This window comes from Canis lupus, chromosome 7, assembly GCF_048164855.1.
Source record: "Canis lupus baileyi chromosome 7, mCanLup2.hap1, whole genome shotgun sequence".
In the NCBI taxonomy this organism is placed as follows: domain Eukaryota; kingdom Metazoa; phylum Chordata; class Mammalia; order Carnivora; family Canidae; genus Canis; species Canis lupus.
In genome coordinates, this window is record NC_132844.1 from 26,250,723 (window position 1) to 26,266,055 (window position 15,333).

The 15,333-nt window shown below is 36.5% G+C and overlaps 1 pseudogene; it reads right to left on the reverse strand.

Moving 5' to 3' along the window:
* Window positions 1-14,879: 14,879 nt before the first annotated feature.
* LOC140636256 (metallothionein-2 pseudogene) lies at window positions 14,880-15,062 on the reverse strand (annotated as a pseudogene).
* Window positions 15,063-15,333: the final 271 nt, after the last annotated feature.

Genomic DNA, 15,333 nt, shown 5'->3' on the forward strand with positions numbered 1-15,333 from the left:
TCTCTTTCTTTAAAAATGGTTTTACCAGTTATAAATGATGTATCAGGCATAGGTTCACATGCAAAGAACTCCAGCTTGGTCGATTAGTTTGCTGAATACAAGAAGAAAGGACGGAAGGTGGGAAAACAAATGTAGGTTTTAAGTGAGAATTCGAGAACGTAGAAGATTTAAGATGTCATTTTGGAAAGTTCTGAGCTGGAACATACTTTGTGTAACTCCTAGCTGTGGGCTGAGCAGTATGATGCCATCGTGTTGAGGCTGCTCATAAGACCATTGGCATGTTTCCTCACATGGCTCTTCTAGGTGTAGGCCTGATGGAGTCGGAGAACAGCAGATCAGTCAAAGATGGTGCAGTTGCCTTTAGAAAGGTGCTTTTTACGAATAGATCTTGGAGGAATTGGCTTTCTGTATTTGGTTTGCCCTACGTAGCATTTCTAACGGGGAGGATGATCTTACAGAAGTGTAGTAACTTGTGAAGCATTTATAAAACTGATTCATTCTTTTTATAGTTTTTTTTTTTAAGATTTTATTTATTTATTCATGAGAGACAGAGAAAGAAAGGCAGAGACATAGGCAGAGGGAAAGGCAGGCTCCCTCCAGGAAGACTAATGTAGGACTCCAACCTGAAACCCCAGGACCACAACCTGGGCCAAATATAGATGCTCAACCATTGAGTCCCCAGGTTCCCCTGATTCATTCTTAAATAAGGCCAGGTTGTTAAATAGTTTGTCAGCATTTCCAGACTTAGTCAAAGAATAATGTATTACTCTATAACAATCAGCCATTTTTATTTAAATAAAAAAATTTATAGTATTGTAAATTATCATAAAAACAGATTTACTTTCAGATAACCTGAGGCATATTCATATAAGTCCTAATAGTTGGCATAGAAAAATGTCCTTTGTTGAAACTTACAAAAGTAGCTTATATGGTTAAGTAAGGGTTTTTAATTTTTATTTTTTTAGTAAGGGGTTGTTTAAACTTGTAAAAAATTCAAGGCAGAGGGGGAAATGTTTACCATAAAATATTCACATTTGACTATCCGATCGCAAGATTTCTAATATAAAAGAAAATATGTATTAAGACACAATTCATCCATTTTAATGAGAGCATAGGAAGCTGTGATGCAGATGGGACATATACTAATAAGGGCTGAAATGTCAATTGACAATGTTAAATGTCAATAAATGATATTATACCTCAGTAAGATTTTAAAGCTACCAGACTACATAAGGAACTTTATTACTGCAAGAAATTTCTCAAATTTAAAATAGGAGCAGTTTTAATGGAACAAAAATCCAGAGATCTTCCAGTTGGACTTGAAGTTTAATCATGAGTAACAAAGATCTTTGACTTGGGGACTGTAGATTTATAGACTGCTTATCTGCTTATGGTAGTATTAAAAACTTACTGGGCTGGAGTGAACACATCTAAGTTCTAGCCCCTGCTGTGCTAATTATTGTGGGAATTTAGTCGTGATTTGGGATTATATAAGATTTAAAGATTTTTAAAATTCTGTTTAGTTTCAAAGAAATTGTGAGCTGCTCCAACAAAATTTTCTCTGCTACATTTCTTCTGGCTGTCATTACTTAGGGCCTTAATGAAAGTTTGGAGAACCTAGTAAATGATTTCTAGCTGGGAACCCAGAATGTCCAAATTCTGCTGTCTATAAACACTCTTCCTGTGAATTTCTCAAGAGAAAATTATAAAAGAAAACTAAATACTTAAAAGCAATTATCAAGGACACTTATTTCCCAAACTGTAATGTAGGACCTTCAGGATTCCTGAATATGGCCTAGATCTGAGGTCCTTTTCTCCAAACTCAGATTTACATCTAGTTTCAATTAAGTACCTAAAGATGAAACAATTATTTTTAAGTGCTCCTGATAGAAAGAGAAAAGAAAGCAAAGTAATTTCTTTTTCTACTTCTGGAATTTAGCATCAACTCAGTTTAAAGAGTTAGGATGACTTTTGAGCAAATAGCAAGCTTGCCCACAAGTAAGTCCCGTCTGATCAGTGTTCTGGAATCTGATTCCACCAGATAAGAGTTTCATTCTCTTGGAAAACATGGGAGTAGTCCAGATATCTTTACATTCCTTACCATTAATTCTGCTCAAATCTTGTAAAGAGTAGAACTTAAAGTAAAATCAGTGGTCTGTGTGCTTCTGCTTCTGGTATGTCTGAGTAAGCTCTGATTGATAACTATAATCTCTGGGAAAAATACAAAGGTCAATCACATGAAGTCATTGGAGAACAAACAAAACAGGCTGATTCTGGGGGGAGTTAGCATTTGGACAAAATGAATGATATGAGGAGTTTCCTGAATTTCATGGATTATAGGTTGAGGACAGACTCAGTCAATGCTATGTGAGGTGACTAAAACTTACAGAAAACATGTAATCCTGCTGCTTAAAAAACAGATTTCATAGCATCCCAAAACCATTGAAATCAAGGCTAGAACTGCAGAAAAGCAAGAATCAGAGAGAAGAGGAAACAAATTCTGTGTATAAAACACCCAAACATCTGTCTGATCCTTGGATCACACATGTGCATTTGGGCAGCCCAGTTCAGGATTTAAAAAGTTGGATAAGCTTTGAGCTCCTTTTCAAGAAACAGAATTTACAGTTTTAGTCCAAACAAGGTGACTGACTTCTAAACCAAAAATAATCACCACACTCAGCAGAGGACTATAACAGAACTCAGTCACCAGAACTTGACATTAACAAAATCAAAGTACAATTCGAAAGTTCTTTTTAAAGAACGAGAAAAGGTATACCATTCTCAAAAGAAAAGACCATCAATGGACTCTGATCCTCATGTTGATAATAACAAACAAGGATTTTAAAATAGCTCTTGTAGCTGCTCAATGACATAATGGAAAATATGCTCAAAATGATCAAAGAAAAATTATCAGCAGAGAAATAAACATTTTTACAAAAAAAGTGGAAATACCAAAATGGAGATATATAATGTCTGGATTAAAAATATTTGTTGGACAGGCTTAACAGCAGAAAAAAGAGTTGGTGAATTCGAAAATTGAAGTAAAAAGATTGAAGTCAATACACTTTTCTTGCTTACAGAATTTAATCTTATCTCTTCATCACTAAGCCATGACTTAAAATCTTTGTAGAACTAACATTAGCTCCAGTGCTTTGCCTAGAGTATATGCTGTCAGCCATTTGTAAAGAGAATAATAGTGAATCAAAAGAAATTTAGTGCAGTCAGCGTATACCAATTAACTAATTAACTAGAGGTTGATATCTATTTCTCACTGTAAAATCGCTTGAGTTCTCTTAGGATTTTAATAATTAGTTGTTTTAATTGGCATGGATATTCATAAAATCCAAGCACTTTTCAATTAAAACCCCCTATAATACTTAATTTTTAGTTCTTGGGGTGTTTTACAATAATGAATCCCAGGTAATAACAGTAGTTGAGCTTTATTGATCACTTATTCCTCTAAGTAGTCTTAAGAAGTAGGTAATCTAATAACATTTTTAGAAATGAAGAAGCTGAGACCTTGTAACATCACTTTACATATATTGGCACATAGCTGGTAAATTGTAATGTTGGGATTTAAACCTGGGCTCTGAAGCCAAAGGCCATGTGCTTCTCCAGGCCTTATCTGTTTTGTAATCAGAGTAGTCACAGTAGCAATAATGAGACTCCGCAACCCTAATACACATGAATTAAAGCTGTGAGTCTTTAATTATAAATGATTCTAAACTTTGTCAGTTATTTAAATTTAATCTATGCCAGTACTTTCCAAAAGTGAAACATTTAATGAAGTGTGGCTAATAACTATAAAAACTACTTGTCTTCATAGTGTTTATACATAGTTTTACTATGAACTCTGCTCAGGATAAACAGAGATTCTTGAATACTTTATCATCTCTAGGTTATCTGCAATAATGCTTCTTCTGATTTTAGGGCTACAAAAATATATTAATTATGATGATCAAGTCACAGTGTATATTGAAAATACAAAGTAACTAATAAGGATTTAATGTTATAGTAAATTTTAATTAAAAATAGATAATGGGGTTCTTACTGCATTTGTGAAAAGATCTCTAAGACTGCTTTGGTTTATTCATTCAAAAATATTTTAATCTTCTATTAAAATAATCCATGGTATGTTTTTAAAAAGTTAATAGTCTGTAAAATTTAGTAAATATCAGTGGTATTCTCCCCCCCTTCTCATCCTATTTTCTAGAAGTCCCTCCCTTTAACTCTTTTAGCTATTTTCCAAGACATCAGTCTATTTTTCTGAATAATGTGGATATTTGGTATTTTCTAAATTTATTGAAAACATTGTCTGTTGAACTTAGCCTATCTGTGGAGAAGGTTTTTTGTGTGTGTGATTGTTTGAGTGAGATAAGCCTCTGACAGGCTATACAAATACTAGCAAGGATGTAGAGGAATTAGAACTCTTACACAGCTGGTGAGAATGTAAAATGGTACAACTGCTTTAGAAAAAAATTGTCAGTTTCTTAAAAAGTTAAATGTATACTTCCCATGTGATCCAGGCATTCCTTGCCTGGATATTTACCCAAGAGAAAGGAAAGCATAAGTTCATTCAAAGACTGTACATGAATGTTCTATAGCAGTTTTATTTGAAGTCCCCAACTGGAACAGCCCAAATGTCTGTCAACAAGTGACTGGAAACAAACTGTTGTATATCCATATGAAGAAATATTACTCAGTAATAAAAAGAAATGAACTAATGATACAAACTACACTGTGGTTGACTCTCAAGTATTCATGTTGAGTGAAGGGATATAGACAAAAGAGAGAATATACTTTAGAATTCCATTTATGTAGAATTCTAGGAAATTCTAGGAATTTATAATTGACAGCAAATCATTGGTTGTCTGGGAATTGAGAGGAAGAGAAGGAGAGAAGGATTACAAAGGGACATGAGAAAGTTTGGGAGAATGAGAGATATGTTCATTATCTCAATCGTGGAATTAGTGTCTTGACTATATACATATATCAAAACTTACCAAACGATACACTTTACATATATGCCATTAATTATTTGTGAAGTATATCTCAATAAAACTTTTGAAACTTATTTCAAAAGCTCTAAAAATACCTCTAATTGTATGCAGCCTGAAAAATTTGCACTAGCTGAGTCAATCCATATTTACTAAGTTTTACTTTTTCCCAAACCATTTTCATCTCATTCTTAGTTATTGTCACACTTTCTGAATTATATTCAAATGCAAGCTAACATTCGGTTAACTTACTGAGCTTTTATGCTGAAGTGTTTTCACTTGCATTATGTATTTATACATGTCTGAATATGTACATTTTGCTTAGCCTTTACCTTTTTAATGCTCTGCTAACATTGGACTTTAACTGTCCCATACATGCCTTTCATTCCTGTCTCCAGACCTATACTCAGGTTCTCTCTGCATAGAAATTCCACTCCATCTTGATTTCCAGTCCTTCGTAGTAGTAGTAGTAGTAGTAGTAGCATTTTTTTAAAGACCTAGCAGAAGTCCTTACTCCTCTAAGAAGCATAATCATACTACTCTCACAATTAATTCCTTTTTCCCTATTTAACATAGTCAGCCTAGTATTAGTGCCATTGATGTGCATATGTGAAGTTGTCTATCCTATTATGCTATGAATACTGGAGAGAGGGATTGTTTCTCTTTACTCGTCGTATTTCCAATCAGTCCTTGAATATGGAGGACACTAAACACATATTTATGGAATTGAATTTCTACTTCTAATGGACCTCTACTACTATCTGCTATCTATTGCATTCTCTCTGCAAGGATCCTCACCCTTCTAGGACTATGTTTCATGGAATTTAAAATAAAGAGCAACATTTAAAATAATATTTAAAGTTAGTTTATTGATTTCATCTTCTGCTTTCTCCATTTTTTAAAACCCTAAATATGTGAAGACAATTTTTAATTTCTAAAGAATCCTATGACTTAAAATGCATATATTAAATCTAAAACACTTCAATAATCATCTGTGGGCAACAGAAACTCACATAGCATCAGACAGTGCTTTTGTTTGCTTCCATTAATGTTCTTTGAAATGGGACTTTCACATCAGGTTACCTCAGTGCATTCTTCTCAAAATCAGGGATTTGCCAGGATGTCCCTTTTTTTTTTTTTTTAAGATTTTATTTATTTATTCTTGAGAAAGACATAGGCAGAAGGAGAAGCAGGCCTGATGTGGAACTCCACCCCAGGACCCTGGGATCAGGATCTGAGCCAAACACAGACGCTCAACCACTGAGCCACCCAGGCTTTCCCCAAGCTGTCCTTCTAATTTTTGTTCTACAAGGTATTTATTTTCAAATTCATTTTTCCCCTGACCCTTTGGCTATTTTTCCTGTTCAAATTAGATAAGGGTGAATATAGGAGCCCTACATGTTGTAAGAGTTAAATAAATGTTTATTATGAATGAATGAATGAATGAATGAATGAATGAATAGTGGTTTTTATGCAGAAAGTCATTGCCATCTAGAGAAGTTTCACTGATTCATTGCCTGGAATGTTAAGGTGAGAGAATCAAATCAAAATCAGGTCAATTATGTTTTAGTTAAGATCCAGAACAAGAGAATTTGTTTTCAAAGCTTCCATCAAAATTCACCCTTTAAGGTGTCCACATTGGAAATGTACTAATTTCCTGGATGAATGAATTATTGGTTTTGAGTAGAGCATTAGGTCAGAGATAAAACTCTCCCCAACTCTAGACACATGTATCCAGCTTCTTACTTACATATCCACTTAGATATCTAAAAGACATCTCAAACTTGATGTGTTTAAAACAGACTTCCTAATCGTTACTCCTCAAACCTATTCCACTCACGATTTTCCCATCTGAACTGATGACCATTTCTCAGGCGACTAGACTTGGAGTCATCCCTGAGTCCTCTTTTTGGCTTCCTCTCACATGTTCTCACCCCCTTCATGTTACTTACTACCCACATCCAAGCTATCATGATATCTTGCCTGGGTTATGGCTCATGCCTTTTTTTTTAAAGATTTTATTTATTCATTTGAGAGAGAGGGAGAGAGGGCATGAGAAGGGGGAGGGGTAGAGCTAAAGCAGACTCCCCGCTGAGTAGGGAACTGGACATGGGGCTCGATCCCAGGACCTTGAGATCAGGACCTGAGCCAAAGGCAGTCGCTTCACAGACTGAGCCACCAAGGTGCCCCTGGCACTTGCCTTTTAATGGGTTTCCTGTTTTTCTCTCCTAGCCAGCCCCCAGAGTCTACTCTCTTTACTGCAGGCAGTATGATCTTTATAAAATATGCATGATATCAGGGCACCCTTCTGCTCAAACCCTGCAAATGTTTCCCCATCTCACTAAAGTCAGAGCCAAAGTTCCTCCACAGCCCACAGGCCCTTCAAGGTCTCCCTGTTCCCAGCACTCCTTCTGACTTCCTTTCCTATGATGTACCTCAGTCTGTCCTCCAGACTGGCCTCTGTTTTCCTCCAGCACACCAGGCATGCCCTACCCTAGAGGCTGTGTTACAGTTGTTTCCTGTACCCAGAATCTTTCTTTCTCTATGTCTGCTTGGCTAATTTTCTTACCTGTTTCAAGGGTCACCCCACACTCCCCACCCTACTTGCCCTACTCTACTCTTTTTCCCTTAGCCTTTCCTTCAACTTATTGTTTATTGTCTATCTTTCCCTACTAGAGTATAAGAACCACAGATCAGGGATCTTTGCCTTATTAACAGATATAACCAAAGTTCCTAGAATCATGTGTGACACATAGGGAGTGCACAACAAATTTTTGTTGAAAAAATGAATTGGGTGGATTATCTTAGAAAAAAATACAGAATATAATCTATTAGTGTCTAGAGAATAGCACAAACAAATTGTAGCTAAATTGCATAAAGGAATCAAGTTAGATCTAACCAGTGTTCCAAAGTATAGAATAAAAGTAATAAATATAATGCTAGGATAGTGTAATAGCAGGCAAAAGATAATTAAGCAAAGTTAGAGACTTGTGTTCCACATGGGAAAACTTAAGATTTTGCTAGATATTTCAGGTATTTCAGAGTTTCAGATATGGTGTGCATGTAGGATCTCTTTATCCCAGGTTCTTCTTGATGTGTCATAGACATGGGCCGTTGAGGACAATCACCTTCAAGCAAAGCAGGCAAATATATCTGTTCTACAATTTGCCATTGTTTTTACTCACCGTCACTTTATGGAGTAAATTCCATGTTTTTATTGTGACAGAGAATTGTTTTTATTAATCTTTCCTTAGCTTTGACTCTGTTAATAGGAACATATGGTGGGATACCTTGCATGTATTAGTTGGATCCTTTCCTTTATTGCCATTTATGGAATCTGTACCTTAATTATATTGCAAGGGTTTGGAAAGGCAGGGAAATTTGTCAGTCAAACATGTTGAAGGTCTCATTAGGAAAATCCTAATTTATGGAAGTGGCACTAGATCTAGCATGTCAAAGTAAATTTAATCTCAAAGCAAAGACCACTTTGTCTCCACTCATTTTTATCTTTGCTATCCTGTATGGGCAGCCCTTATACATAGGTGTGCTATCAGGAGAGTCAAAATCCGTAGTGACTTATTCTATTTTTTGGAGATGGGAAAAACCAGACTTTGTGTGTTCCTAAGTCCTCAGGTCATGAAAATCATATCATAGCTATTAAAATGCTGGCTTCATTCCTTCCCTCTCATATAGTAGGTTTAGAATATCTAACAAATAAAAGGCCTCCCTCTTTGTTGGAATTCTCTTATTTAATAATGTTCCAATTGTTGAGGCACTATATAGAATGCTTGATGGCTTATGTGCCAGATTTTAACTGTTAACCCATCTTCTGAGTTCACAAATGACATCAAGGTAGACAGTATTTGTTTTGCATTTCCCAAAGCTTTGTTATTAGGCATACCCCATAGAAAATATTCCATGAAGATACAGATTTAGAAATTATTCAGTTAGATTTAAATCCATTAATTTGTTATAAAATTTCATATGTTCTTCAGGAATCTTCAAAAGATAGAATAGAGATAGAAAAATTCTTAACACTTGTTTGACCAGAGAACTATCCTTTACAAAATAATTAGTAATGTAATAATAGTTTTAAAAATAGACATTTTGTTTTTACTGTGAATGCTGTCTTCCTCTGAAAAAAAATGTACTTCAAAGAAAAACTCAAATAATTTATGATTTATGATGTTTTGAATTCATATATTTATTTCATATTACATCTATTTTTAATATTTCATAAAGAATATTTTAACGAATCTCACTACTAATATAGATAATAACTTCTATGCATTTGTAGTTAGTAAGAAGAAATAGTATGCCCAGTATGGATAAGCTATTGGTCAGTAACATATACATATTGAAGGAAAATTTCAAGTGACTAGCATATCTTGTACAGTTTGGGAAACAATTTATTAGATGATTGATCCAAGACACTAATACCTTATATTTTTTTTGTTGAAAGGAAATAAAAACTGTGTTGTGAAAAGCGATGATAGCAAAAACTTTAGTGACCAGTTAAGCAAGGTACTGGACAATCAGGATGGACAGTAGTATTCTAGTGTGCTCCCCTCATATCAACCCTGCTGCCTATGCTAGATGTCTCCAGGAAAAAGAGCCCAGGACTTTCACTTCAAAAGCAAAGAAAAAGGAAAAAAAAAAAAAAACCAAAGAATTTCCAAACAACAGAAATCAATACTGATTCTGGTCAGCCTTCAAGTCAATGCCCTGACGTGGGAGATTGTAGTGAGAACATATCCTGCAGGAGTACTTAATAGTCAAGGAGAGATAACATATGAATATTTGTTTTTCACATTTATAAGTTAGGGATGGTCATTTGATACACAAAGGAGTCGATTTATCAAATAATCCTGATGGAGTTCTTTTATGCAATAATTGTCCCTAGGTGATTTAACATATATTTTAATTTTAAAAATTGATTTCTACACCACTATTAAGGAGCTAATCATTTCTGTAAGTTAAATGTACCTTTGTCCAAAGACCGAATGGCAAGTAGAGAAAAGAAAGGCATTAGAAAGTGTTCTGAAATTTACCAGGTGAGAGATAACTTTGGGTGAGAGGTTGGTTTGTGGAGATGTTGCAGTGTGGGAACTGTGGAAGATAGGACTACTTTGGTTTAATGAAGCTTCAGAGTTTTAAGAGTCTCTTGCAATGTCTCTGAGACCCCCACTATGAAAATGGCAGGACAATATGGAAACTGGAAAGCCCAAGTAATCATAACTGGAAAGAACAGAACTCAACAGCTGGTAAAGGCTATTAGATATTAGCGCAACACATTCATTTGGCAATGGAAGCAGAATGGGAAACAAAGGAAGTTTTTTATTTGCTGGCAGTCATTATATGCTGCTGCTGAGTAACAGGTTGAACATTTTCAGTCACTCATCAAAAGAAGAGCCTTGCCAACACCATTGGGAGGGCTCACCAGATGCTCAGTAGCCACTAGGGAAAGTGAAACATAACTAAACAACTAACGCCTCATTTGTTTAAAGAAACCTTTTAGACACTCAGTCTCAATTGAGAATGCAAAGAGCAGAGGAATGTCAGAAACCACTACTGATATCAGTCCCTGAAGCACTGATCTTTACTCCTGGCATAATGTAGGAAAAGAAAAATACCCAGAATTTTTTCAAACGTGATTTTCATAAATATGCATTTGTCATTACCTTCTAACAATAACAACAAAAGAATTTTAATTAATTACCTATCCTTTAAATTTGGATTTTTGTGATCAAAAGAGCACCTGTGAAAGTTCATTCAATCACAGGGTTGTTTTTCTTTTGGATGGTGTATGGAGGAGAATCAAGGCTGGGAGATGTTAATTGCAAAAGAGGGGATGAATGCAGGTGAGAAATAAGTTTGATTATATCCACAATTACTATTAAAACCCAAAGCTATTTTCTGACTTATCATGAGATGAACCGTGCAAAGAAGCACACTGCATGTGAATATTTATATGGAATTCTATTCTACATGTAAGTTTTCTTTTTTTATTTTTTGTAAGTTTTATTTACACGGAATTTGATGACATAAGATTTCATTAAGAACAGTGATCAATCATAACATAAATAATAATTGTAGGAAAATAAAGACTAGGCAAATTTCTTAGTTACAAGTAAAGAATGGGGAGCTGAATTTACCTTTCTTCAGTGAGAAAGATCATTATTCCCAATGAAAAGGGTTATTTTTTTCTTTTCAATTATGTAGAACTCAGGAAATATTCCTTGATTCTCTTTCCCAATAAACAAAAGGTTGCATTTCCACTTCTCCCTGAAGTCCTTTTTTCTTTTTGAGCTGACTCCATAGTCTTGCCTCAGCCTCCTATCATATACTATATATCTGTTGCTTGGCTTGATTCAATCTCTCCAGTTTCTGATTATTCTTCTCTCTGGAGAATTTGTTCCAGAACCTGCTGGACTTTCTGACATCTCTCATTTCTTTTATTTATTTATTTTTTTTTTCTCTCTTTTTTTTTTTCTCTCATTTCTTTTAAAGTTGCTTTTTTTCCTCCACTTGAAATGATATATTTCATCTTTCCATTTAGATAGATGTCCAGTTTCAAGGTCACAGTGATCAAGCATCCATATTCTAGTCCTTATAAATTCTTGTAGAATAGAACTGGATAAAAAAAAATAGAGGTGGGGGGACAAGCTGATACAATTACAAGCCAAGAAACTTTTTAAGGACACTTTCATGACACAGTCTCTGTTCACATAACAAATGAAACTAGTATTTATTTGAAGGTAGTGATGGGTTGATAAATATTTAAAAAGTGGTCCTCCAATGGAGGGGTAAGGGTAGAATGAGAGATCTATAAGCATAAGCATATCAGTGCAGAGACTAGCATGAGACACTTGCATAACCCTGAGAATTAGAGCCTCCTTTAAGTTTTGTGCCTACTCCAGGCCCTGATGTGTATATATACTTATATAAGTTGATCATAGAGTTAACTGATACAAATAATGCACAGCACACAATTTACAAAAAATAACAGACAATATTTTTGTTTTGAATTTCAAATAGTCAGTAAATTCTTACATAATTCTTTCATTGATTTTTAAGTAAAGATTTTATTTTGAAATAGTTTTAGACTCACAAGAAATTGCAGAACTAGTATAGGGATTTCTTTTAACTTTTATATTTTATTTATTTTTACATTTTTTAAAATTTAAATTCAATTTGCCAGCATATAGTATAACACCCAGTGCTTATCCCATCAAGTGTTCTCCTCAGTGCCCATCACTCAGTTACCCGATATCCCCATCCACCTCCCCTTTTGCAAACCTTCGTTTGTTTCTCAGAGTTAGGAGTCTTTCATGGTTTGTCTCCCTCTCTAATTTTTCCCACTTAGTTCCCCTCCTTTCTCTTATAATCCCTTTCAGTATTTCTTATATTCCACATATGAGTGAAACCATATGATGATTGTCCTTCTCTGCCTGACTTATTTTACTCAGCATAATACCCTCCAGTTCCATCCATGTCAAAGCAAATGGTGAGTATTCATCTCTTCTGATGGCTAATATTCCATTGTATCTATATGCCATCTTCTTTATCCATTCATCTTTCTATGGACACTGAGGCTCTTTCCACAGTTTAGCTATTATGGACATTGCTGCTATAAACACTGGGGTGCAGGTGCCTCAGTCTTTCACTGTATCTGTATCTTTGGGGTAAATCCGCAGCAGTGTAATCGCTGGGTCATAGGGCAGGTCTATTTTTAACTCTTTGAGGAGCCTCCACACAGTTTTCCTGAGTGGCTGCACCAGTTCACATTCCCACCAACAGTGCAAGAGGGTTCCCCTTTCTCCACATCCTCTCTAACATTTTTCGTTTCCTGTCTTGTTATTTTTTGCCATTCTCACCGGTATGAGGTGGTATCTCATTGTGGTTTTGATTTGTATTACCCTGATGGCAAGTGATGTGAAGCATTTTCTCATGTGCTTGTTGGACATGTGTATGTCTTCTTTGGTGAAATTTCTGTTCATGTCTTCTGCCCATTTCATGATTGGATTGTTTCTTGGGTGTTGAGTTTGATAAGTTCTTTATAGATCTTGGATACCAGCCCTTTATCTGATTCATCATTTGCAAATATCTTCTCCCATTATAACTTTATGATTGAACTTCTGAATTGAATTTCTGACATCATATTTAAATCCAAATTCTGTGACTCTGTGGCAGAGAGTATTGCTTCCGGTTATTTCTTTTGTGGTGAATTCTTCCTTCTTGTCATTTTGTCCAGTGCAAAGTGGTGGTATGGGTGAGCTGAGTCAAAAATACCAACCACGACCTAAGTAAAATACACCCTAGATGATTCCAAAGAGGTCAGAGACCAGAAAATAAAAGAAAAAGAAGAAAAGAACAAAATTCAAAAAAAGGGCCACTAAAGTGAAAAATTTTAAAACAAACTCGTGAAAATAAAAAAAAAAAAAACAAAGAAGGGGGGAAAAAAGAAAAGGGAAAAAAGGGGGGGATGGTGGTGGTGAGGTGGTAGTAGAGAGAGAATGTAATCTCCCCGAGGGGTCCCAGAGGGTGATCCTTTTAGTTCTGAGTGTATTTTGTTCTGTATGTTAGAAGATGTTCAATCCCAAATTTATATAAATCAACAATACTTATTATATAAAGACCCAAGCTTGAACACAAAAACATAAACAAGATAAAAAAGGGGGTCAGAATGGGAAGGAAGAGAGAATATAATCTCACAGAATGAACCAACATGGTGTTTCACTTGGTTCTGGGTGTATTTTGGTTGTGCGTTAGAAGGTACTAATTTCCACCATTGTAAAACAAAATGAGACAGAAAAAACAAAGAACAAAAAACAAATACCCATATCTCACATACCTACCAAAATTAAATTGAATACATTGAAGGGAATCCCGAAGTGAAAACTATATATAAGACATGTGATTGTAGAAATATGAAAGTCAAAAAGGAAAAAAACTTAAAAACAAAGATTTGGCAAAATATCGTCGTTAAGGTGTGACAAGAGAAAAAAACATTGGAAATTGTTAGCCAGCTATAAAAATGAGTCGTAATTTAAAAAAAAAAAAAAAAAGGATCCTCTAGTTCTATATCCTATTTTCCTTTAGTCCTGGAGCTTTCCAGCTGCTTGTTCAGTTAACTTGCTTTTTCCTTGTTCTTCCAGCAGTTCTTCTGCGGGAGGGTTCCCCACTGATTCTCAGATGTCTATGCCCGGGTGGAGATGTCCCTTGTCCCTTGCCAGGTGCTGGGCTCAGTATGAGCTGTTTATCCTTGAAGTCTTTGTTCCCTAGGGACCCTGCCTCTCCCAGGTGCATGGTGAAACACGGAGGAAAAAAAAATGGCAATGGCCAGATTTCCAGCTCTGGCGACAGCTCCCTGCTAGTAACTATTGCGGTCTCCCAGTCTGCACTGGTCTAGATGCTTCTGGGGGCCTGCTAGGTGCACTGATCTGCACAGCTTGGGTGCGCCCAGCGGCAGGAGAGTTCTTGCTTTCTGTCCCAGGGGGAACGCAGGATCTCTGGCTTTGTCTTCTTTGGTGCCCTTGGATCCAGGGCCCTGTGCCACTGGACCTGCACTCCTGGGCCCCGCCTCTCCGGAAGGGAACAGAAGCAGCCACCTCTGTCTGTTGCCAGGCTCTAGGGTAAAGCTGCTCTGGAGCCGGCCCTCCTAACTGGGGGGCTTCTCCCCAATTTTTAAAAAAGTCGACAGCTTTTATTATAATTCACGTATTATTTTATAGGGAAAATAACTAGGAATGTAGTAGCAAACGGGTCAGAGTTGGACCCAAAACAAAAAGCACCAAAACAAAACAAAACAAAAACAACAACAACAACCTGTAGGTTTGTACACGTCTCTCTATTTTCATGGGGAACAGGCTTTCCCTTACATCAGGCACAGCAGCTGCACTTGTCCGATGCGCCCTTGCAGAGCAGCCCTGGGCACACTTGGCACAGCCCACGGGGCAGCAGGAGAAGCAGCTTTTCTTGCAGGAGGTGCATCTGCACTCTGCATTTGCAGGAGCCCGCGCACGTGCAGGAGCCACTGGCAGCGCAGGAGCAGCTGGGATCCATAGCAAGAAGAGGTGGCTGGAGTCTGGGGACAGCGGCAGCGAGAGAAAGCATAGGCTGCGGTGTCCAACCCTTTCCTGAGATCAGACCTCAGTTTGCTGTGAGCTTGCCCCTGGCCCCTCCTCTTACAGTGACTCCAGGAATCTTGGTGCTTCACTGCCCCTCCTGAGATTCGGTCCAATTTCCCTGCTAAGCACTTTTCCATCAGGGAAAACTCACCTGTGGATTTTTACAGTTCCCACTTCTCCAGGCTGGGCCTTCTTGCCCTGGAGGC